This window comes from Periplaneta americana, chromosome 6 (assembly GCF_040183065.1).
Source record: "Periplaneta americana isolate PAMFEO1 chromosome 6, P.americana_PAMFEO1_priV1, whole genome shotgun sequence".
Lineage (NCBI taxonomy): Eukaryota > Metazoa > Arthropoda > Insecta > Blattodea > Blattidae > Periplaneta > Periplaneta americana.
In genome coordinates this window covers 29,184,221-29,210,713 of record NC_091122.1, presented here as the reverse complement: position 1 = coordinate 29,210,713, position 26,493 = coordinate 29,184,221, and the positions used below count along the sequence as shown (strand labels likewise).

General features: G+C 35.6%; 1 protein-coding gene across 3 annotated transcripts in view; it reads right to left on the bottom strand.

The window, feature by feature from the left end:
- Window positions 1-26,493, bottom strand: part of Liprin-gamma (liprin protein kazrin) — a 717,975-nt gene that overhangs the window by 499,073 nt on the left and 192,409 nt on the right. For all 3 annotated transcript variants that reach the window (XM_069827796.1, XM_069827797.1, XM_069827798.1), the window contains exon 2: window positions 18,787-18,875. The gene's annotated coding sequence lies outside the window, so the exon portion shown is untranslated. The remainder of the gene's footprint in view (window positions 1-18,786; window positions 18,876-26,493) is intronic.

Below are 26,493 nucleotides of genomic sequence, written 5' to 3'. Positions count from 1 at the left end.
GAAAACAAGCAAATAACGCACGATCTCGCACAAAAAGAATTACAGAAGTCAAAAGAAGAAAGCTCCGTTGTTAATGTAACTTTTACAACCAAGAACTTTTTTTTTTTAATTGAGAGTTCAGATTTTTTTCAAAAACATTTACTTGTGATAACATTAAGTGCACGAATTGTTGACCTAACAAACGTCAGAATGTACATTGCAAATATAAAAAGTAACATTGTATTTTTAAAACCACTGATTTTATAGCGACATCAGTATTTTCTGGATTATTATTTTAATGCTGTATTATATAACAGCCACAGTGGCTCAATGCCAGCGCACTGGGCTTACAAACCAAAGGAACCGGGTTCAAATTCACCCTGAATTTTATTTATAACTTACGCTTCTCAGCGCTAGTGACATCTGTGAGCCACGGACGTAGAATCGGGGTGAATAACGACAAGTTAGAAATTAATGATTCGTTTACGAGGATAAATTACTGATAGGCATATACGTGAATATGTTATGAGAAAATTCACAAATTATTAGGGAAAACACGGGAATTGTACTTGAAGCAACTGAAGAGATAGGTTTGGAAATAAATCCCGAAAAGACAAAGTATATGATTATGTCTCGTGACCAGAATATGGAAAAATTCAAATATCTTGGAGCAACAGTAACAAATATATGTAAATGACACTAAGGAGGAAATTAAACGCAGAATAAGTATGGGAAATGTCTGTTATTATTCGGTTGAGAAGCTTTTGTCATCTAGTCTGCTGTCAAAAAAGCTGAAAGTTAGAATTTATAAAACAGTTATATTACCGGTTGTTCTGTATGGTTGTGAAACTTGGACTCTCACTTTGACAGAGGAACAAAGATTAAGGGTGTTCGAAAATAAGTTGCTTAGGAAAATACTTGAGGCTAAGAGGGATGGAGTTACAGAAGAATGGAGAAAGTTAAGCAACACAGAACTGCACGCATTGTATTCTTCACCTGACATTATTAGGAACATTAAATCCAGACGTTTGAGATGTGCAGGGCATGTAGCACGTATGGGCGAATCCAGAAATGCATATAGAGTGTTAGTTGGGAGGCCGGAGGAGAAAAGATCTTTTAGGAGGCCGAGACGTAGGTGAGAGGATAATATAAAATGGATTTGAGGGAGTGGTGGGATATGATGGTACTGACTGGATTAATTTTGCTCAGGATAGGGACCGATGGCAGGCTTATGTGAGGGCGGCAATGAACCTCTGGGTTCCTTAAAAGTCATTTGTAAGTAAGTATGTAATGTGAAATTCTATTACTTAAGCTCAGTGCTAAGACAACAAGGTAAGGAAAGTTTATTTCTTATTACTGTCTTTCCACAAAGGAGGAAATGACCCTTGAACATCAGCCTATTTCCTGGAAATTGTTGAAAATATAATTACTATTTCAGCAATATGTTATATAATAGAATAAATTACCTTTAATATAGAAAACGTTTTTTCTCTCCCTCTCCCTAAAATACTTAAAAGTCGGGCCAGACCCCTCACTCGAGTAGTGTCCCCCCCAACTGGAGGACCTAATTGCTGTTAAGAAGAAGAAAAGAAAGTTAGCTTCCCTTATGAAAAGGTTGCCAGATTTGACAAAGCGTATTACATATAATTTGGAAACAGACCTACAAGGTAAAATGATATGCATTTGAAACGATGAGGGAGTCGAATATACAAAATGTCAGAAAAATTTACACCTAAGTAGCGTTTGTGCTCATTTACAGTTAAGAAAGAGGGGGGGGGGGAAATATTATCAGATAGGTTAGTAATATATGAATGCCATATACCGCGAGAAAAATAATAGCACGAGTTTACGTATTGGCATTGATATCTAAACCAATCAACAGCCATCGGTTAAGATAACTTGAAATTTCCATTATCACTACCATACAAGTGATTTCTCAATATCTGAACCGATCCTTTGAGGGCACTAATGGCTATTTCCTTCATAATGCTGTGTGTTAGCCCCAGGTTTTTACATTTGTTGGCAAAGAAGGAGGGTATGGTACCTCGTGCTCCCACCATCAGACCTATTACATCAATGTGGGACAGGCTATATTTGTCTTTATAGAACGGGATTGTTGGTTCATAGATCCGTTTCTTTCACTGTCCACCTCATACGGTTGATCTGCATGTGTCTCAAATCTGATGGTGGGATCGAGAATGTTTGCCGAGTTGTTCTTAATGGCAATGATATCAATTCACCGAACACTTCCTTGTGTGGCTAGTCCCTGCACCTCTTGATGGACTGTAAACCCTACTTCCTTCAGTGCCTCGGCCATCATACATAGAACGGACAGTATGGTGACGGATGTTGCGAAGGGCCTCACTATAGGGGCAGAAGCCAAGGATATGGGGAAGAGTTTCAATCTCGCTGAGACAGCGCCTACAGCTACTACTACTGCTAGTAGTTTTCATGTGAAAACTTTAAAGTAATGACTATAAAATAGATTCAACATAATTTTGTTGCAATTGTAACATTTTTTATCTCCTAATCGCACTTGTATAATTAATAAACATTTCAGAAAGTAATAATACCTGTTCAAACAAGGGGAAAAAATTTATAACCGCGTGATATTGTTACTGAACATAAAAAATACGCAAGATTTTTTCTTAAGCTAATGGTATAGAAAACCTTCCAGTGTGGGCACACACTAAAAATAGCTGGAGATCGTTTGTAAATGCAAACGCTTCTGAGCTGCAATTTGCTGTTTACACATCCCTACAAACGAATCTGTTTTTTTTTAGCAAGAATACTTTTCGAGATAGGACTGTTCCGAATTACAAGAACGGTTATTTGTCTCCTCGCTATGTCAGCACGCCATCTGCACTGGCGTCAAATTTGTCAGGACGAAGGCAGAGCCGCTGGATCTGAGCGCAGATGTTCCCAGATAGTTTGGTATTCATTGAAGCTGCTTCTACCTTGCTGCGCTGAACAATGTTCGCATTAAATTAAGATACAAGGCTCCGGTTTACAGCGTTCTTTCCACGGCGGAAAAAGCCTGCAGGAGCCCCGTCTTCAGCCGCACTACGCAGATCGTTGGCGTTTAATTTTCAAAGTCATCCGTTGGTCTTGTTTTCGAATATATTTAATCAAATAGGAAGCTATGATAGAAGTAATTAAAACCAATAAGCTTACGAAATAATGAAGTTTACACTTCACTTGTAGTAGTAGTAGCAGCAGTAGCAGTAGTAGCATAGTAGCAGCAGCAGTAGTAGTAATAATAGCAGCAGTAGTAGTACCAACAGTAGTAGTAGTAGTAGTAATAGTAGCAGCAGTAGAAGTAGTAATAGTAGTAGTAGTAGTAGAAGTACTAGTAGCAACAGTAGTAGTAATAGTAGTAGCAGCAGTAGAAGTAGTAACAGTAGCAGCAGTAGTGGTAGTACTAGTAGCAACAGTAGTAGTAGCAGCAGCAGTAGAAGTAGTAATAGTAGCAGCAGTAGTAGAAGTACTAGTAGCAACAGTAGTAGTAGCAGCAGCAGTAGAAGTAGTAATAGTAGCAGCAGTAGTGGTAGTACTAGTAGCAACAGTAGTAGTAGCAGCAGCAGTAGAAGTAGTAATAGTAGCAGCAGTAGTAGAAGTACTAGTAGCAACAGTAGTAGTAATAGTAGCAGCAGTAGAAGTAGTAGTAGTAGCAGCAGTAGTAGTAATAGTAGTAGCAGCAGTAGAAGTAGTAACAGTAGCAGCAGTAGTGGTAGTACTAGTAGCAACAGTAGTAGTAGCAGCAGCAGTAGAAGTAGTAATAGTAGCAGCAGTAGTAGAAGTACTAGTAGCAACAGTAGTAGTAATAGTAGCAGCAGTAGAAGTAGTAGTAGTAGCAGCAGTAGTAGAAGTACTAGTAGCAACAGTAGTAGTAATAGTAGCAGCAGTAGAAGTAGTAGTAGTAGCAGCAGTAGAAGTAGTAACAGTAGCAGCAGTAGTGGTAGTACTAGTAGCAACAGTAGTAGTAGCAGCAGCAGTAGAAGTAGTAATAGTAGCAGCAGTAGTAGAAGTACTAGTAGCAACAGTAGTAGTAGCAGCAGCAGTAGAAGTAGTAATAGTAGCAGCAGTAGTGGTAGTACTAGTAGCAACAGTAGTAGTAGCAGCAGCAGTAGAAGTAGTAATAGTAGCAGCAGTAGTGGTAGTACTAGTAGCAACAGTAGTAGTAGCAGCAGCAGTAGAAGTAGTAATAGTAGCAGCAGTAGTAGAAGTACTAGTAGCAACAGTAGTAGTAATAGTAGCAGCAGTAGAAGTAGTAGTAGTAGCAGCAGCAGTAGAAGTACTAGTAGCAACAGTAGTAGTAATAGTAGCAGCAGTAGAAGTAGTAGTAGTAGCAGCAGTAGTAGAAGTACTAGTAGCAACAGTAGTAGTAATAGTAGCAGCAGTAGAAGTAGTAGTAGTAGCAGCAGCAGTAGAAGTAGTAATAGTAGCAGCAGTAGTGGTAGTACTAGTAGCAACAGTAGTAGTAGCAGCAGCAGTAGAAGTAGTAATAGTAGCAGCAGTAGTAGAAGTACTAGTAGCAACAGTAGTAGTAATAGTAGCAGCAGTAGAAGTAGTAGTAGTAGCAGCAGCAGTAGAAGTAGTAATAGTAGCAGCAGTAGTAGAAGTACTAGTAGCAACAGTAGTAGTAGCCGCAGCAGTAGAAGTAGTAATAGTAGCAGCAGTAGTAGAAGTACTAGTAGCAACAGTAGTAGTAATAGTAGCAGCAGTAGAAGTAGTAGTAGTAGCAGCAGTAGTAGAAGTACTAGTAGCAACAGTAGTAGTAATAGTAGCAGCAGTAGAAGTAGTAGTAGTAGCAGCAGTAGAAGTAGTAACAGTAGCAGCAGTAGTGGTAGTACTAGTAGCAACAGTAGTAGTAGCAGCAGCAGTAGAAGTAGTAATAGTAGCAGCAGTAGTAGAAGTACTAGTAGCAACAGTAGTAGTAGCAGCAGCAGTAGAAGTAGTAATAGTAGCAGCAGTAGTGGTAGTACTAGTAGCAACAGTAGTAGTAGCAGCAGCAGTAGAAGTAGTAATAGTAGCAGCAGTAGTGGTAGTACTAGTAGCAACAGTAGTAGTAGCAGCAGCAGTAGAAGTAGTAATAGTAGCAGCAGTAGTGGTAGTACTAGTAGCAACAGTAGTAGTAGCAGCAGCAGTAGAAGTAGTAATAGTAGCAGCAGTAGTAGAAGTACTAGTAGCAACAGTAGTAGTAATAGTAGCAGCAGTAGAAGTAGTAGTAGTAGCAGCAGCAGTAGAAGTAGTAATAGTAGCAGCAGTAGTAGAAGTACTAGTAGCAACAGTAGTAGTAGCAGCAGCAGTAGAAGTAGTAATAGTAGCAGCAGTAGTAGAAGTACTAGTAGCAACAGTAGTAGTAATAGTAGCAGCAGTAGAAGTAGTAGTAGTAGCAGCAGCAGTAGAAGTAGTAATAGTAGCAGCAGTAGTAGAAGTACTAGTAGCAACAGTAGTAGTAATAGCAGTAGCAGCAGTAGAAGTAGTAATAGTAGCAGCAGTAGTGGTAGTACTAGAGCAACAATAGTAGTAGCAGCAGTAGTAGTAATAGTAGTAGCAGTAGTAGAAGTACTAGTAGCAACAGTAGTAGTAATAGCAGTAGCAGCAGTAGAAGTAGTAATAGTAGCAGCAGTAGTGGTAGTACTAGAGCAACAATAGTAGTAGCAGCAGTAGTAGTAATAGTAGCAGCAGTAGTAGAAGTACTAGTAGCAACAGTAGTAGTAATAGCAGTAGCAGCAGTAGAAGTAGTAATAGTAGCAGCAGTAGTGGTAGTACTAGAGCAACAATAGTAGTAGCAGCAGTAGTAGTAATAGTAGTAGCAGTAGTAGAAGTACTAGTAGCAACAGTAGTAGTAGTAGCAGCAGCAGTAGTACTAATAGTAGTAGCAGTAGTAGAACTACTAGTAGCAACAGTAGTAGTAATAGCATTAGCAGCAGTAGAAGTAGTAGTAGTAGTAGCTGCAGCAGCAGCAGTAGTAGTAGTAGTAGTAGCAGCAGCAGTAGTAGTAGTAGTAGCAGCAGCAGCAGTAGTAGTAGTAGTAGAGTAGTAGTAGTAGCAGTAGTAGTAGCAGCAGCAACAGTAGTAGCAGTAGCAGCAGCAGTAGTAGTAGCAGCAGTAGCAGCAGTAGTAGTAGTAGACTAGTAGCAGCAGTAGCAGCAGCAGTAGTAGTAGTAGCAGCAACAGTAGTAGGCCTAGTAGCAGTAGCAGCAGCGGTAGTAGTAGCAGTAATAGTAGTAGTAATAGTAGCAGTAGCAGCAGCAGCAGTAGTAGTAGTAACAGTAATAGTAGTAGTAGCAGCAGCAGTAGTGGTAGCAGTAGTAATAGTAGCAGTAGTAGCAGCAGTAGTAGTAGCAGCAGCAGCAGTAGTAGTAGTAATAACAGCAGTAGCAGCAGTAGTAGCAGTAGTAGTAGTAGCAGTAGAGTAGCAGTAGCAGTATCATCCGAACACAAAAATCACACTATGACAAAATCACTAATATCAATCACAGCGATTTTTTCGGAGTTGTGAAGGCAAAACGCTATTACATCCCATCTCTACTTACATATTTTCTGGAATAGAGCATATTGAAATTGAAGCAGTCGTTTTGGGACACGCTGTATTTTACTTTGTTTTATAATAATGTAATACAGTACTTGGCTACTATTAATATCAACATAGACGTGATACGGGTTTGGTTGTAACAGCGCCTGACAATCCCTAGTCTTGGAATCTCTTCCCATTTCCATCTTTTTCTCTCCTCTCTTTTGTTTCTGTATCTCTCCGTTTTTGACGAATGAACGTTTTGGTTTTATTAGGTTCTATGTAATTTATATCTTAAATTGGATTCAACAATAATTTTATAAAGATGTAGAATTTATTTTATCTCTAATACACATACAGAAGCTTTGCGACTTTCCTCTAAAAGAGATTAAACACACTGTACAAATATTGTTCAATACGTTGGCGGTTAAAAGGCACAGAATGACAATGGGCTGACAGAACTTTCTGCCCGATTACGTAGGGAATCCTGCACAATGAGTCTATCTGTCTTGTGAGGCTTTGTAGGAATTATGAGGACTCTTCGCAGTATCGCTATAGCACAGGCTGAGAGCGATGAGCTTGGCTTGCACATTGTCATACAGAACCACGGGGCGTGAAATGAGATTTCATTTTCATATGATCCACATGAGTTTTATTTTCGATTGAGTGGTTCTTAAGCTCACTTATAATGTGACTTTGGTTATCACATCACTTTGCCTTCAACAAGAAACATTTTTTCAGCGTGCATATAAAACATTCATGTCTGATCATTAAAATATTATCAACAAAACAGTATGTATATCGATCCATACTAGTGACATTTACACAAACAGAAAATGCCCTGTGGCCAAAGAATGACGTGAAAGTGGTTCGCGGAATCAATTTTTTTTTCAAACGGTATTTTAAATAAGATTAACGTTATCGTGTTTTCATAAATTTATGGAACTTACCTATAATAATAATAATAATAATAATAATAATAATAATAATAATAATAATAATAATAATACCTACTGGCTTTTAAGGAACCCGGAGGTTCATTGCCGCCTTCAAATAAGTCCGCCATCGGTCCCTATCCTGAGCAAGATCAATCCAGTCTCTATCATCATATCCCACCTCCCTCAAAACCATTTTAATATTATCTTCCCATATACGTCTCGGCCTTCCCAAAGGTCTTTTTCCCTCCGGCCTCCCAACTAACACTCTATATGCATTTCTGGATTCGCCCATACGTGCTGCATGCCCTGCCCATCACAAACATCCGGATTTAATGTTCCTAATTATGTCAGGTGAAGAATACAATGCGTGCAGTTCTGTGTTGTGCAACTTTCTCCATTCTTCTGTAACTTCTTCCCTCTTAGCTCCAAATATTTTCCTAAGCACCTTATTCTCAAACACCCTTAACCTATGTTCCTCTCTCAAAGTGAGAGTTCATGTTTCACAACCATACAGAACAACTGGTAATATAACTGTTTTATAAATTCTAACTTTAAGACTTTTTGACAACACACTGGATGATAAAAGCTTCTCAACCGAGTATTAACAGGCGTTTCCCATATTTATTCTGCTTTTAATTTCCTCCCGAGTGTCATTTATATTTGTTACTGTTGCTCCAAGATATTTGAATTTTTCCACCTCTTCGAAGGATAAATCTCCAACTTTTATAGTTCCAATTCGTACAATATTCTGATCACGAGACATAATCATACACTTAGTCTTGTCGGGATTTACTTCCAATCCTATCGCTTTACTTGCTTCAAGTAGAATTTCCGCGTTTTCCCTAATCGTTTGTGGATTTTCTCCTAACATATTCACGTCATCCGCATAGACAAGAAGCTGATGTAACCCGTTCAATTCCAAAACCTGTGTTATCCTGAACTTTCCTAATGGCATATTCTAGAGCGAAGTTAAAAAGTGCCTCTCCCTGCTTTAGCCCACAGTGAATTGAAAAAGCATTAGACAGAAACTAATAATAATAATAATAATAATAATAATAATAATAATAATAATAATAATAATAATAATAATAAGGATAATAATTTACTGGCTTTTAAGGAACCCGGAGGTTCATTGCCGCCCTCACATAAGCCATTGGTCCCTATCTTGAGCAAGATTAATCCAGTCTCTATTATCATATCCCACCTCCCTCAAATCCATTTTAATATTATCTTCCCATCTACGTATCGGCCTCCCCAAAGGGCTTTTTCCCTCCGGCCTTCCAACTAACACTCTATATGCATTTCTGGATACGCCCATACGTGCTACATGCCCTGCCCATCTTAAACGTCTGGATTTAATGTTCCTAATTATGTCAGGTGAAGAATACAATGCGTGCAGTTCTGCGTTGTGTAACTTTGTCCATTCTCCTGTAACTTCATGCCTCTTAGCCCCAAATATTTTCCTAAACACCTTTTTCTCAAACATCCTTAACCTATGTTCCTCTCTGAAAATGAGAGTCCAAGTTTCACAACCATATAGAACAACTGGTAATATAACTGTTTTATAAATTCTAACTTTCAGATTTTTTGCAGCAGACTGGATGATAAAAGTTTCTCAACCGAATAATAACAGGCATTTTCCATATTTATTCTGTGTTTAATTTCCTCCCGAGTATCATTTATATTTGTTACTGTTGCTCCCAGGTATTTGTATTTTTCCACCTCTTCAAAGGAGAAATTTCCAACTTTTATATTTCCATTTCGTATAATATTTTCGTCGCGAGACATAATCATATACTTTGTCTTTTCGGGATTTACTTCCAAACCTATTTAATAATAATAATAATAATAATACTAATAATAATAATCATCATAGTACACAAAATTTGAAATACTAATAATATAAATTGTATGCAATTTTAATAATACATCTCCCTTTTGACAAATTTCTGCGTACGCCACTGATCCCGTGAAACAAACGAAAGAAGGAAACGATCTGTAACTTATACAGGGACATCATTTTATTTTTACTTCAATTTTTATTGTACCTGCGTTTCTAAATGTACTTGATTCTCACCCCTTTCACTAATGTCCTTGCTAACGTCAGTCACACAAACTTACGGCCGCTGTTGCTAGCAGTGAAATAAATAGTACAGAGTACAGTGTGTTTCAGAAATATGTTGCGTTTTCTATAGAAGAAAGAGCTTATATTATTGAAGTTTATTTTCACACCCCCAGGTATAGTGTCTAGCATAACTGAATTTATCTGTGTGGACTGAGCACAAGTGAAGATTAGAGTTACCGAAAGTACGGTACCCTATAATATGGTACGGTACTTAAACAAGAGTTTTGTTTTACTGTTTGTAAGTATGAAGGACGATGATAAAAACTGGAATATTACAATAGGCTATAACCGAATGTGAACAACAGTTTTTTTTTTCACAATTTCCTGATTATATCATTACGGAATATTTTCGTAGAAATGTAATTAATCTGGTAGATAAATTTAGAGCAATAGAGTGCACAGAAAGGAAGAAAAGTGTAAGATGGCCAACAAAGGTGACAGAAGATGCTGTAGAAGATACTAGAGAAAGGATGCAGGGAAGTCCTAATAAGTCAGTCAAGAAGTTAGCTGTAGAAATTTGGGTTTCTTACGTAAGTGCTCACAAAATTCTCAGGAATAAATTAGGTTAGTAATATGCTGAATAAAGTAGACATTACATAATGAATATAACCGCCTGAAGAGTTGAGTTTATGAAAAAAAAAATTGTTGCTATTCTACTGTTTTTCGATAAAATATCGTAAAAGTAATTATCAAACTGAAAATCACAATAATGTATTTCCCTGTAACATAAATGGATACACTACTTTTCTCTCCTCCTGTATCTAGTAAAATGATTTGTTTACATATTGCACTAGCAACTCCAAACTCCTGTAATGGAAGGGGGGTAACAGTCTTTCCAAGTATAGCCAGGTTAATGTTAAAAATGTTGGTAAAAATAAAGTGATGTCCCTGTATAATTTAACATCAAAATTTTAACGAAGGTATGTTTCTTCCGTGATGAGGACGTTAATAAAATTTGGATTGAGACACTACACAACCTCATACTTTTTATAGTTTTGCCAAAATTTTCCATCAAAGTTCAAATTACATTATAAGTTACATGCAATATAACAAATTGGGCATCGCAGAACTACGTATTTCGTTGCCTGAATGGAAGTGCGTCACCGTGGCAGGTTTGTCTCTTGTCCCGGGTGAGCATCGCAACGCTTCGCTCGAACGCTGCCCAGGCTCCCGCGCCTGGGCGGATTACATTGCGACCGCAACCAGAGGCTCCACCCACGAGCGGCAGAGCAACTAATTTAACGGACGAGTTAATTAGTGACACACGATACGCTCCTTGTTTGTTTAGGCTACTGGTCCGCAAACCTCGGCATGGGAGGTTACTGGAATCTAACACAGACTCCTGAGATCGACCCCTGGATGGACCAAGACTTCCGGGTGATTGAACACCAGTTAGTACAGTGATCATTGACTTATACAGGGGTATCATTTTATTTTTACTTAAATTTTTATTGTACCTCAGTTTTTGAATGCATTTCACTCCCACCCCTTCTACTAACGAAGTTCAACCGTCCTCCACACAAATCCAAGACCGCATATACAGTCATAGCAGCCACAGTACGTTCCAAAAATATGTTCGCGTTTTCCAGTGACGAAAGAGCTTTTAATATTGAATAATTTTCGCACAGGTACTGTCGTCCATTTGCCTACTTCGTATCCCGGTTTCCCCCACCAGCTTTTATTCGCCAGCTAGTGGCTGGGCTGTCTTAGCTCTTTTCTGAGAACATTAATTTCTGTTAGGAATTGGACGTCTACGTAATATTATACAACTATTTAAAATAACTTAAATAAAAGGGCTTCGTTAAGTAATTAACTGTCACGTGATTTCCCTCCTTTCTACGACCCTACGACATAACCACTTGGACGGACAGTGGATAGTATGTCTGAGTAATTTTATCTTTTCGGATCGGGCAGAAGTGAAGATTGAATTTACATACGTAAGGTACTCTGTCATATAGTAGGTACAGAATTATTTCAACATGAGTTACTACTACGAAGAACGAAACTGATAATTGGAATTAAGTACAATATTCTATAGTGCGATAATATGCACATTATAACTCAAGCCTGTATCTAAATGAACGGCCACCATTAAAAAAAATGTGTTTAAATATCCATATTATGATTATTTTTCAATTTAACTTCATTCTCTATATTGTACGCTAATGTGCTGTAGACAGCATAATATACACTGCATAATGAATACGTCCACATGGAGACTCAGTTCGTGAGTAAAAACACTCATTGTTAATACTGTACTTTATTTTGATTAAACAAAAACCTAATGAAAGTGATGAAACTCAAAAGCGCGATATTTCATAGTTTACGTAAATGGATGAACTACTTTTCTTCCCTCCTATACCTAGTAAAGTGATTTGTTTGTATATTACGCCAATATCATCGAACTCCAGTTGTGGAAGGGGTAACAAACGGCGTTGATCCAGAGGTGTAGGCAAGTTAATATTAAAAATGTTAGTAAAAATAAAATGATGTCCCTGTATCTTCACAGAGAGGAAGAAATATTCTAATACAATAGCTACACGTCAGATTTTAGATGAAAATGCTATTTTCTTGGTTCGTATCTGCCTGTGACAATAGCGATAGTCTTTCTCTCAAAAACACTTTTTGTATTGTATTGTATTTATAGTAGAACCTCGATTTTCCGTCACCCTATTAGCCGATTGATGGATTATCCGACTGACTTTCTCTCTCACTCTTTTTTTTTTTTGATGTACAGTATAAGAATATGAAGTACTGTGTGTATATTATATTAGTACGAATTTTTTCTACTGGGTGTTTTCTTTAAAAACCTTTACCCTTATACAGTATTGTCTACTCTTAAAGGGGTCGTCCTGTCTAACTTCTATGCTAAATGTTTTCTACAGGTGTCAAAAGAAAACGTGTTGTGCTACGAAAAAAAAAGTACAAGTAATTGAATGGTTTGGAAAAAGAGAAACTGTGGTTCATCTCGCATCAGAATACGAAATAGGTATTACAACTGTGCACGATTTAATGCAAAACAAATATAAAGTGTATAAAGTATGTAAATCTACTACATGGGACCTATTGGCCTACTATTCTTATCTTTTCACAGGCAGCCGTCATAAAGAGTTTTGTGCGAGATCGTGCGTATTTGCTTGCTTTCCGCACACAACCAATACGCGGTAAGTGTGAAATACCACATTCAGTATTCCCAACGTAACACACATAACAATTTCCCTATTCTTACCGCTTAAGCGTCATATTCATTTTACTGCTTTAGGCTTTTAACATATTATTTTTAAAGACGTTCAATATGGTAATAATTATAAATTGGAAACTTACCACTGCAATTTCACCTAAATTGCACTGTTAACTACTGTTTTTAAATATTTGCAAAAATTAAGTAAACTCTACAACACCACAAAAATTACTGCATTTGCAATGCAAGTAACATTAAGGAAGCCGTGAAAAAATCAACAAGATTCCAGACTCATCATAGACTGGGGGAAAAAAAAAGACAGACGTATATCACGGCCTGCTGGAGTATAGTAAACACAGAAAACATTTTATAGGAACAATGTTGAAGATGGATATATTTGTTTTCCAAAGTTGCCGTCATTGAACAGAAACCAAGATGGAGATTTCATTGCAACTAATTAGAAATTCCTCTTTCAGATATGTAATAAACGATCTTCGCACAAAATAATGTACGATACACGAGCGGTATGTTTGTTTTCATGTTCTCGAACATGAAAGCTTCAACATACCGCTCTTGTAACGCATATTACTATTGTCGTTGAAAATCAGACTTAAATTAGTGAACGTCTGATCTATTGTCTAGAATGTTAAAACAGAAAGCCATGGAAATTACGAAATTGTATTAATCTAAGCACTTAATTTATGAAAACCTTATATGGTACGGATTATCAGATTTTTTCGATTAACCGTTCACTCCACCCCTTTTATTACCACGGATAATAGAGGTTCTACTGTATTTACATTCCATGGTATTCGTAAATCGCTTCACAGCTGGAATATGGAAGATGTCAAAAAAAATCTTAATAGTACTACAAAGTTTTAATTATAGTCACAGTCTAGTTGAAATATATACAGAAGAGTTTTACAATTTAGCCTACTAGCACACCACAAAGGGTTAGGATCGATATTAATACAATATTCATTAATTCACCTACAGAATAGAAGGCGTGAGAAATTAGGTACTTCTTTAATTTGGCCCTAAATAATCTTATGCTTTAAGTTTTACTTTTATATCCATAGAGAGGCTATTAAATTTTTTACTGCCATATAACGCACTCCTTTTTGAAAGCACGATAGACTTTCCGATGGAGTATGAAAGTCATTTTTTGACCTGTATTTATGCTATGAACTGTTGAATTAGTTACAAAGTTTTCACGATTACATACGAGGAAGATTATTAATGAAAAAATATACTGACAAGCAATGGGCATTATTTGTAGCTTTTTGAAAATAGTCCTACACGATTCCCTAGATTTGATATGAGCTATTATTCTAATTACTCTTTTTTGTAGTAGTAATATACTGTTACTATCTGTGGAATTTCCCTAGAATATTATTCCAAAACTCATTGCCGAATGGAAGTATGCAAATTATATTGTTTTTAAAGTATTGATATTTACTATCTCTTGCATAAATCTAGTAGCACAACAGGCTGAATTTAGTTTGGGGGTAATTTCTTTAACACGATTTTTCAAATTTAATATACGTATATATGGGAACAGAATCAATAACATATCTTGCAGAAGAAAGTAAAAGAGGACAGTGAGATAGGGAGGGGAATGGAAAAGAAGTAGAAAAGAAATGAGGATAAGAGTATAAGGAGAGAAACATGGAAAGAAGAAACAGGAAGAAGAATGAACGAATTATGAAAGAAGAGGAGGTAAGCAAATATCATGGGACAGACGAAGAAGAGAAGAAAATAAATATAAAGTGCAAAGAGTAGGAGAAAGAGGAGGTGAAAACTGGACGACGGAAGCAGGTAGAGAATTGGAAGAGCAAGAAGACAGAATGACGACGGAATGAAACAAAGAGAGAAGTGCATTCGCTATTTTTCAGTTTCTACAATTCGTGTCAATAATTACATATATTTCTACCCAATACAGTTTCTGTAAAGACAAAAGTAGTGAGGGCGGAATGATATCTACAACGATAATGACGATAACAACATAGACTAGAAGTAGTGATGTCATTTGGAGTATTGGAGATCTATTGATTACCTCGGACAGCTCCTAAGTGGCCTATCTGAGAGACTTCGTGCAAGAACTAGCGCCTTACGTCGGTCAAAAACAGCTGTAAGTTTGTATAGCTACCTGTATAGCTGTCTTGAATAATTTCAAGAGAAAAATTGTTCCAGGGCCGGCTACCGAGCCCGGGACCTTTGGCTGAGCACGACAACGCTCTACCAACTGAGCTACCCAAGAACTGTACCAGACCATGGCTCAATTATTCCTCTTATACAGCGTATTCCGAATCTCACCAGTCCGGAAGCATCAATGACGTCACGTTGCAGCGAAATAAGGAACAAAACTGCTGGAAGGATCCATGCTGTCATGGCGATTGTTCCAGTTGTTGCCTGTGCTAAGCTAGCAAAATTTTGCGAAATTTTCGTACAGACATCTCGTTCAAAGAAAAGATAGCATAAACAATTTATTTCTTGAGCCGGTAGTAATAACTGGTCCGTTGACATGTTCGCTCATAAGCCATTAACATATTGTTTTTACGTTGTGCTCATTACGAACAATACAGCAGAACTAAAGCAGAACACACCGCCATGACACAACTGTGCACGATATTATTCGTCTGCTAATTCCCGCCCTATACAAGAACCAATCAGATTCATTGATGGCGGCTAATGGAGACTGCCACCACCTCTGCAAGTTGATGGCACCGGTGCGACACCGGTGGAGCATCAATGACGTCATCGGTGGAATTCGGAACACCGTGATGCCATCGGATTGCTCACCGGTGAGATTCGGAATACGCTCTTATCCACATACCTCAAGTGGGTTGACAGAACGTCAGAGCCCAGCATTGAGTGCATACTTTCTGTGTGACTTAAATTTGTGGTTTTCTGTTAACGAACAGTAACGTGTATTATACAAATCTCTCTGAAAAGCTTTAGGCCTACAGCTTAAAATAATTACACTAATATGAAGTTGTTTGTAAAATACCATTATTCTTGAGTTTTAAGGGTGGAAGAATATTACAGCTAAAGCATGAACTATTCAGGAGTATCATTTCTTTAATTAGCTAGTATTCTGAAGCTAGAAATGTGTTGTGAATTCCATAGTTGTTTCGTACAGATTTTTTTTTTTTCTGATTTTTAATTACGAAATTACAAAAGTAACAATTCTTACAAATCACGCCACTCTTGTAAATTCTTTAAGACTGTACATTAGGATGCATAATTAAACTGTAAAGAATGAAGTTCCTAAAGTCATACGATCTGTAACAATTTTTGTGATAAGTGCGTAAGGATGATGTAATTTTTAGTTAAACATTGAAAGAACAAAATCTGTCCAAAGCAATTAACAACACATTTTTAGCTTCAGAACACTAGCAAATTAAAGAAATGACAGTTCTAAATAGTTCATTCTCTATCTGTAATATTTTTTTACCCTTAAAACTAAAAAATTAAACTTCAAATTATTGTAACTCTGAAAATATTGACTTTAGGACAAATGTTTATATGACATTTTTTTTTACTCAGAATGTCTTCAGAAATAAGCTCCGTAAGTGACGGTGAATCCTCGTGAATCACCCTGTATAATATTTCGCTAAATTTTCAATAAGATAGCTAATTGCTGGAATCAAATGAGGCATCCGAATAACATGAACGTATACGCCTAATATAATACAAATGTATATGAAAATACACTATAAATACATGTAATTTATTCAGGACTCATAAATCTAGTTAGTAACATTATAATCAATCGTTGAGTCTCATAAATAAATAGTTACATGATCAGCGTAGTAAATAAGTAGCTTTATGATCAGTGTAGTGTCCATGATGCAATCAGTAACCTCATCATCTGTGCAAACTAATATGGCGTATAATGCGATAGGTTAACAACTGGCAAAACTCCGCTATGGGAGATTACTAAACCTTATCGCTGCGCTGGAGTCCGAGTTTCCCTCCATTAATCTGAATCATTGTCGCTACTGATTGACAAGTCATCTGATGCATCATTGCTATCAGTTAAATATTCTCCTAACGAAATTATTCTGTCAGTTTCACTGTCTATTACATTAGCACTAGAAAAATATTGTTCGTTGTTATTTTTAACGTGCTCAATACATTTCTTCCACTTGTCTTTTCCATATTCTGCAAAAAAAGGCAGCGACGTTTCTTTACGTTAATTGGGGACTCAATTTCTGTTACAAAAATCCAATTGAAAACACTGGGGACAACTGACTAAACATTTTAGTCTGTCCCTTTAAGTAAATGAAATCAATCAAAACAATAAATGCTTAATTTTAAAGCACTGTTGTGTTTTGTAGATAAATAATGTTTATGTACGCGCTACTTGACGGACCGCGAGCAGTCATAAACGTAACAAGTGATGATATCTTGTTGACTCATTCTATTAACATGGTTTTGTTTTCAACATAAAGTAGACTCTATTTAGACGATTTCATACACTGCGACTACCCACTTATATCATCAAGAAAAAAAGTTTATCGCTGATTGATTTTTCTACTTCAAAAACATATTTTCCCACACTACAGTAGTACAAAAGAAACGCCAATTAAGAAGTTTTACATTTGTTATATTGCGGCGACTCAAACATCTTAGAAATCTGCAAACAATACTCTTCAACATGCTTTTTTCCTTATTAGAATCTGACTACTACTTTTTGAATTATTATTAAGTATAAAAAATGTGAAAATATTCTGCTTCACTGGAAGCCTACGTAAGTAACGCCTTCTCCCGTTATTGGCTGACAATGTCGACGGCAATTCGGAAGGCGGTTGTCTGCTAGCGTTTGCGTCGAGAGAGACAGATAGAGAGAGTAAGGCAGCGTACAACATTGCCACATCGTACTTCACGCGCACGTGCAATACAAATAGCGCAGGAGAGAATTTAAATTATCAAAATACAATAATGACCTTAGCCGTTGATTACTGTAAGCATGACATCAAACAAACCCTCTTTCCTTCACTAACAATATTCCTTGCACGGTTCTCAATCCCACACCACATGCTTCTGCAGTCGTTTCTTGCATATTGGCAACGTTGCAGCCAGCATCAAGATGGCCGGCAGCGTTCTGCTGTTAACGTTTTTAAAATAATTATACACCTTAAACACTATTTTCTGCGCCTGCCTGTGCAATACTTGTCTTTTTACAGTCTCTTCTTCCATTTATTTACCTTACATACACACAGTAAATGTTAGTTTTACTTATTCAATGTATTGAAACACTCACACGTGAACAAACGAACTCGGGAAGTGCTTGTTATAGACTGATTCTGATTGGTTCTACTGTACAAACTTGTGACGTCACATACCAGAAATGCTACGGCGCATATAGAAGCTAACCGCCTTCCGAAATACCGTCTAGTCTAGGAAAGAAGGAGGTGAATATTATATTGTGTCACTCTTTAAGATTGACGCATGCGCAGACCAACGGAGTTTACTAAGTTGTTTCCCTATAAAAAGCTATAGTGACTGTGATTAAGAAAATTTAAAGTTACAAGAGCTACAGTAGAGCTAAGTGTATATGAAATGCTAAAATTTATCCAGTTAGTAGTGATAAGAATTTGTTAAAAATACACATAATATAATCATACATATGAAAAGAATTATTTTGTCTAGTGTTTTCATTAACTGCAATGAATCTGGGGGAAAAATGTGTACCGCCTCAAAAGAAATTGACATTTGCAAAATGAAATTAGTGCTATTATAAATTCGTACAATTACTAGAGCTACATTTTTATTCAAATTCCATGTATATTGCTCGAAATGTTATCAGAGTTTTTAATCTGTTCCTAGTATTACATATTAATCAATAGAATATGAGTTAGTAAACAGTAAAAAAAGAATTCCGTATTTATGAATTACTCTCCATGATTACAATATACTCGTACGTTGAACACAGTACGAATGTAGGCCTAAACATAAATTATAATTAATTATAGTATTAATAATTAATTAAAACAACTACGTATGAAAGTTTTATACAATATCAATACTTGGTTACCTGAATTTCATTTGGAAAACCAGCTCGCGGGAAAATGTCATATTGGCGACTTACACAGCTCACATCACCATCAGATTTTAGTTTGGCATCTGAAAAATGAGATTCTGGTGATCTAGGGGAATGGAAAAACATCACGGGAAAACAAAGTCAAAGCAAAATTTAAATAATAGATATAACGATTTTAAATCAGGGAAGAAGCAGGTGATTTTTACACTGGATTTCTACCATTGCTGATGAAAGAGAGAGAACATAACTATTTCAACGTAGAATAAATCTGAAAGCCTAATTCGAGTGTAGCAGATGCTAGGAGTAACATTCTGTTCGCCCTTCAAGAAGAAAAAGATCTAATCTTTGGAATATCTTGTTTTTCATATTTCATCAGCAATGAAACAAATCATATCTTAACCTTTCCCAAAATACAATAAATAAACAATAACAACAACAAAAATAGTAATAATAATAATAATAATAATAATAATAATAATAATAATAATAATAATAATAATAATAATGAAACAAACACCGAATATTGTACGCAAAATCTTGGAACACGAATTGAAATTTTTATAAAATACAGAACGCTGGGTAATGAAACACAAACGTGAATGTGACAAACAAAAACTGTACTTACTACGTATTGTGCTATTACTTACAATAAACGTTCAGAAAAATTACCTAAAACTCTACAGAAAATTAGATTACCTTCAAAACAACTGCATCTAATCACAGAAATCTATCTACTTAAATAGAGCTACCTAGCTTCTCGTTTTCAACATTTGTCCTCGTATCACGAAATAGATACTCGCTCACAACACCATATCACACTCTCCATTCCTAAACACAGAACATCCTTCTACTCTTCATCTTTCACGGTCTCTGCAGCTCATCTGTGGAACTCTCTACCACAACATGACAGAGACTGTCGAACATTGTCTAGTTTCAAACATAAATTAAAATTGCACTTTTTGAATTAGATCCTTTCAGTTATAAGCCTTGTAAAAATATAGGCTATATATTTCTTTTTCCTTCCTTTCCCCTTTTTGTTCTCTTTATCAGCAGATGAATTTATTATCATAGCCTTTTTATCGTGAATTTTATTTAATTTTCGTATTTCTTTTCTTTTATTATTATTATTATTATTATTATTATTATTATTTTATTACATTCCATTTTGATATATTCTTCCTTAAGTTTTTCCATATTAACCATTTGTACTAAATGAGTTGCTTTCACTATATTCCAATGTATTTTACTTTCTTTTTTTTCTATTATGGTATTATTTTCATGGTGTTTAGTGTTGATTTTATTATGCTATTATTATTATTATTATTATTATTATTATTATTATTATTATTATTATTATTATTATTTTTTGTAATATGTTAGTATTCTGTTCTTTAATGTTTTGTTAAATTTTAACTGCTTGTATACTTTGTGACTTGATAGAGTGTAAGAGAAGGCCCTAATGCCTTAACTCTGCCACTATAAATAAAGAATTATTAATAATAATAATAATAATAATAATAATAATAACAATAATAATATTATTATTATTATTATTATTATTATTATTATTATTATTATTATTATTATTATTATTATAGAGGGAGAAAGAAAATGCTGGATTTCATTCGACTATTGCTGATAAAAGTATCCAAAACGTTTCGAGAGTTGTATCTAGGTGAAAACAGCTTGAAGGAGGCTATCAAGATGACTGCCAACGTAAGTGCTGTAAGAGCCATACCCGGAAGGTTTCAGGACAACCACTGCAGGCGATGCCTCAGTGAGATAGAAACCCTTGGACATGTTCTGGGAGCTTGCCCTTATGTCGAAACATTGCGTATACATAGGCACCATGCAATTAGAACTAAACTGGCCGATGCTCTTAGAAAACTGAAATACACCGTCTATGAAGAAATCCACGGAACCGCCGACAATGGCAGTAACAGACGAATTGACATAATCGCCATTAACGAATCTCTGTCTCAGGGTATGATAATCGACCTCACCATCAGATTTAAAACGTACAAAGGACAGCCTGAAGACGTACATGAGGAGAAACGAGCAATCTACGTTCCAACCATCCCGTATTATAAAGATAAATACCAACTTAACGATATCAGTGTTACGGGATTGATGTTTGGAGCAAGAGGAACGATACTTAACTTCTCTTCTCAATTCTGTAAGACCCTAGGACTGCACAAATCTTTTCTGAATGAACTTGCCCTCCTCATAATTAGAGAGTCCGTCAAAATTTAACGAAACCACCTATATGGACTCTAATTCAGTGTACTGAAAAAACTGACGCACCATTATCATTTTTCTTTCTCTTATGAGCTTTCATTGCTTCTTTGCTTGTAACTTTTTTTTATTCTGTAAACTGCCGTTGTTTGTTTGTTTGTGTACTTGTTTACTTTTTTCTTACTCTGTTATCTTTCATCATCTATTTGTTCTTGTATTGTTTTGTATCCTTTGTCTAATGGCAGCCTCTAATTTGAGGAAGCTCTAGTAAATAAATAAATACAAGCTATTTATTTTATTACATATATCTTCTTTTTTTTCAGTTTTGTAACTTGGCAACCAAAAAAAAAAAATGAAATCAGTTACTTGATCTATTTAATCAGTGTATCTAGGTTACAGTAAAATATTAATCTGATCGTCTACGAATATAAGAATGATTTTCCAGCTTAAATCTCCTTAGTATAATAGGCCATTTGAAAATTAGTGGCAACACTGTAAGTGTGATTGTAAAAAAAAACAAAACATTTATCTGCAAAACCCTAAGCAAATGTCTAGCAAATATTCTTAATTAAAATAAGGTTGCAAGAAGCATAAATGCTAAACTATGTCATGAAGCATTACAGAAAACATTGTCCTCCGTATTCTCCGGATATGAGTCTCTGCGACTACGAGCTTTTCCGTAAGATGAAAGAACCACTGAGAGGGGTACGGGTACGTGTTACTGGTGGAGATTAATTTCAAGAGTTGTGAATTGTGAATAAATAAATTTTTGTTCTTAATTAAAGTGTTACTATTAATTTTCTAAAGACCCATGCAATAACGAAACCGTACCCGCTACGCTTCACGAACAAGGAATGATAAATAATTCTCTACTAATAATTAATAAAGCATGAAATGTTAATTATGCGCTCAGAATTATAGACTTGGCTTTTAGATGGTGCATAAATAAAGCCGGAGTTCTGAATATGTTACACGTGTACCACAAAATAGTCGTACACGTCATTTTTTTCTTGTTTGCTGCCGAATGCACGCATCTATCGCATCACGTAATACCTCACGCATTTCCACATACTCTATCAAAAGCATGCGTTTACAGCTTTTTGAGCTTGCACATGCGATGCAGGAGACCAGAGCATAAAACTGGAATATTAACAGGAGAGTTTCTTCCTTTTCAACAGAATATTACTTTCTTACATACAAACAGGTAAAGGAAAAAGGTACATTAAGAGAATACGGAATTTAAACAGTGTTAATTTGTGTTTTACATAAGGAACATTTTCTCTATAACTGTTGAAGACAGACGACTAATTCTTTTACAGCTCATGAACACATACCTTGACTTTATGCTTAAATAGTGGCTTTTCTGTAATTTATTTTCTTACTTACTTACAAATGGCTTTTAAGGAACCCAGCGGTTCATTGCCATCCTCACATAAGGCCGCCGACTTGAGTCAATTGGTTTCAAAGCTACTTCATGAAATGACTACAATAAACTTTTGGCGTGTATCTCAATCAACCGTTGTGACAGACAATACCAACTATGTCCAATCTGTTCAGTCAACTTTATCAAAACTTTTCTATTAAATTTCTAAAATGATAATTGAATTTCATTTGAATACAGTGAAACCTCTCCTTACGGACACTCCTCATATACGGGCAGTTTTTTATGTCCTAACTGAAATAATATAGAAATAATGATAAATTTAACTCTCGTTTACGGACACTCTCAGACACGGACACGGAGAGCTGTTTCACAATTCTAAAGCTTGCTTTACCTCCTGACTGCGGACAGAACTTGGATTTCAAGACTTATTATGTTACAAAAATTGAAAATTTAGTTTTGAGAACTATACAGAAATTCCTTAACATGAAAGAAGACAATAAGGGTCTCTCTCGTAGGCTACCACTAGCCCAACCGGCTACCCCTTGTTAGCTGAAGCGGGTGGATAAAAAAAGTCATAAAATTTAACCTGTCTGATGGATCCAAGGTTTTCGCGATCGTGAAATTGTATTCGACACATGATAGGGTTAGTAGGATTATTCTCTTCACTTCTATCAGTTGTTCTGTGTCGAGAGAAATGGCACCTGAACGTAAAGGTTAAGTTGAAAACTGTAAATTACAGTACTGCATAACTGTAGCCCTAGAATAAAATTGTATGGCACAGTACTGTATTTTCCTTTTTCGATCTTATCTTGTGTAGTTCAAAAGTGGCAAAGAATTTACTGTAGTACAGTAGACTGTATTTAGAATTAAACTACAGTAATACATTTCATTTAAGGGTATATGTACGTGAACGACCACAAATATTATCAGAAAATGCAGGCTCTAAATTTCTAAAATTTTATAAGGAAATGAACTCACAATTAGACAAAAATTACAGGGTACCACAACAAGACTTATTAGAACTTAAATATCTGATAAAAGTATAAAAAGGTTACTAATAATATTTTTTAGAATTCACTTTTTTTCTTCAAATTAAATTTTCCAAATTTTGAAAATTTTCCAAATTTTGAAAATTTTCACACATATTGTTTCATAACTCCATAACCATTATAGATAGAATTCTGAAATTTTGTACACTGATTTAACATTCATTTATACAAAAGGTAGAGTACAATAATGACTATTTCTTTGAAAGTAGAAAAATTAGGTAACAAAATATTACGTAAATTTTAATATTTTTTACACAGGACAAATAAAAAATTAATTGTATTAAAATAAACAACTCTACATGTCTGAGAGTAGTCTACTTTTGAGAAATAAGTGTTTATTACATGCAGGAAAAGTAGTAAAGACGTCAGAGAGATCATAACAATGTTATGGTTACCAAATGATGTAACTGCAGAATTTTTTTTTGTTTTCTTTCCATACTTTGATAAAACTGGTTTGAAAAATAATATTAGTTACCGTTTTTATACCTTTATCAGATATTTAAGTTCTAATAAGTCTTGTTGCGGTACCTTGTAATTTTTGTCCAATTGTGAGTTCATTTTCTTATAAAATTTTTGAAATTTAGAGCCTGCATTTTCTGATAATGTTTATGGTTGTTCACGTACATATATCCTTAAAGCGTTAAGGGATACATAATGCATAGCCTATTATAAATTAAATTTACTGTTAGATTGGGGAGCCTCCCAGATGCGGACAGATTGTTTACGTCCATTCGATGTCCGTAAATGAGAGGTTTCACTGCACTTAGTTTTACTACATTCTGAATAGACTGATATTCATAATTAAGTAGTCAGTACACAATTGTAACATTGGTAAGGTAATAAACTGCATTTTTGTTCATAACCTAAAACTCTATTTGTAGGACGAAGTCTCTTTTGAATATTTGCTCCTCATATTTTGGACACTTTCACAGGGACAAGCTCTAATGCGGAAGAAGTCAATGTCAATAAAAAAATAATGTGATTTCATTTAAGTAAATATCCCAGAAAATAGGTCTATTTTGCGCCACACGGTATGAGCATAGAAATATATTTGTATTAAAACATTACATGGCTGTTGTACGCTGAGCTACACATCATGTTCCTTGTATGTAATATATTCTCCTTAAGCTTGTGCCTTGGCAACAGAGTTTCATGTCATAAAAACAAACCTGTTCTAGCCTTAAAAATCGGTTATTCATAATTTATCTCTGTCATAACGTTTCTCCCATAAAAGAAACTTGATAAAATATCTTCGAGAGTAACGATTCTTTTTCTAGCAACTGAAAATAAGGAGAGCGTAATGAAAAAAGAGAAGTACTCGCTCGTGTTCATTGATATCGTAAACAATGAAACATATGTTTCACGAGAGAACCTATATAAATTCCGCGCAGAAGTTAGTCACTGGACTATAAAAAGTGCATCGATTTCTCTTCATAGCAGCAGTTGCAATGGAGCTGTGTTTGTGAGTAGAGTTTCTTGAAGTTGCTACTACGGTGCCGTCTAGAACTGACAGAACCCCTCCTCCCTCTGCCTTTCACAGTCAGAGAGCACATTGTTACAAAACATCTTTTAAGGTGATGCAAAACCGTCAAACTGCTTCAGAAGAGGTTTGTCTTTAATTTTTTTGGCTGAATATGCTAATATTTTATTTATGAGTATATTATTTTCTATTTTTGGGTAGTTTTTATTTTAAGTTTTCTTTCATTTATTTTTCATTTTGTTTGAGTTCAAGATACTCTTAATAAAATTATGACCTAAGGCATTCATGATATAGAAACTATACAGCATTTCACGTTAAGGAAAAAGGATTGGTTTTTTGGGCCTTGTCTAGTACATTGTACAGGGACATCATTTTATTTTTACTTCAATTTTGATTGTACCTGAGTTTTTGAATGTACTTCACTCCCACCCCCTCTACCAGTAAACTTTCAACCGTTCTCTACACAGAACCGAGGCCGCGTATGCAGTACTGAGTTAGTGAGTATAGTACGTTCCAGAAATATGTTCGCGTTTTACAGTGACGAAAGAGCTTTCAATATTGAATCATATTTTCGCACAGGTACTGTCGTCCGTTTGCCTACGTCGCATCCCGGTTTCCCACACCTGCTTCTGTTCGCCTCTCTGTACAGTCTAGTAGCTGTGCTATCTTAGCTCTTTTCTGAAAACATTAATTTCTGTTAGGAATTGGACGTCTACGTAATATTATACAACTGTTTAAAATAACTTAACTAAAAGGGCCTCGTTAAGTAATTAACTGTCACGTGATTTCCCCCCTTTCTACGACCCTGCGACAAAACCACTTGAACGGACAGTAGATAGGATTTCTGAGTAATTTTATATTTTCGGATCGGGCAGAAGTGAAGATAAATTTACAGTACGTAAGGTACTCTTTTATAGAGTAGGTATAGAATTATTTCAACATGAGTTACTCGTACGAAGGACGAAACTGGTAATTGGAATTAGGTACAATAGTCTATAGTGCGATAATATGCACAAACGAACTAAAGCCTGTATCGAAATGAACGGCCACCATTTTCAAAAATGTGTTTAAATATCCATATTATAATTATTTTTCAATTTAACTTCATTCTCAATATAGTACGCTAATGTGCTGTAGACAGTATAATATACACTGCATAATGAATACGTCTGAATGGATAGCTCAGTTCGTGAATAGAAACACTTATTGCTAAAACAGTACTGTATTTTGATTAAACAAAAACCTAATGAAAATAAGCAAACTCAAAATCGCGATATTTCCTAGTTTACGTAAATGGATGAACTATTTTTCTTTCCTCCTATACCTAGCAAAGTGCTTTGTTTCTATTTTACGCCAGTATCATCGAACTCCAGTCGTGGAAGGGGGTAGCAAACGGTATTTCCGGTTCTCAACCGTTAATCCAAAGGTATAGCCAGGTTAATATTAGAAATGCTAGTAAAAATAAAATGATGTCCCTGTACAAGGTATGTGGTAGATAGGCGTTTCTATCGCAACTGTCCATTTGATGGAATAACCTCATATGCTCAATACTT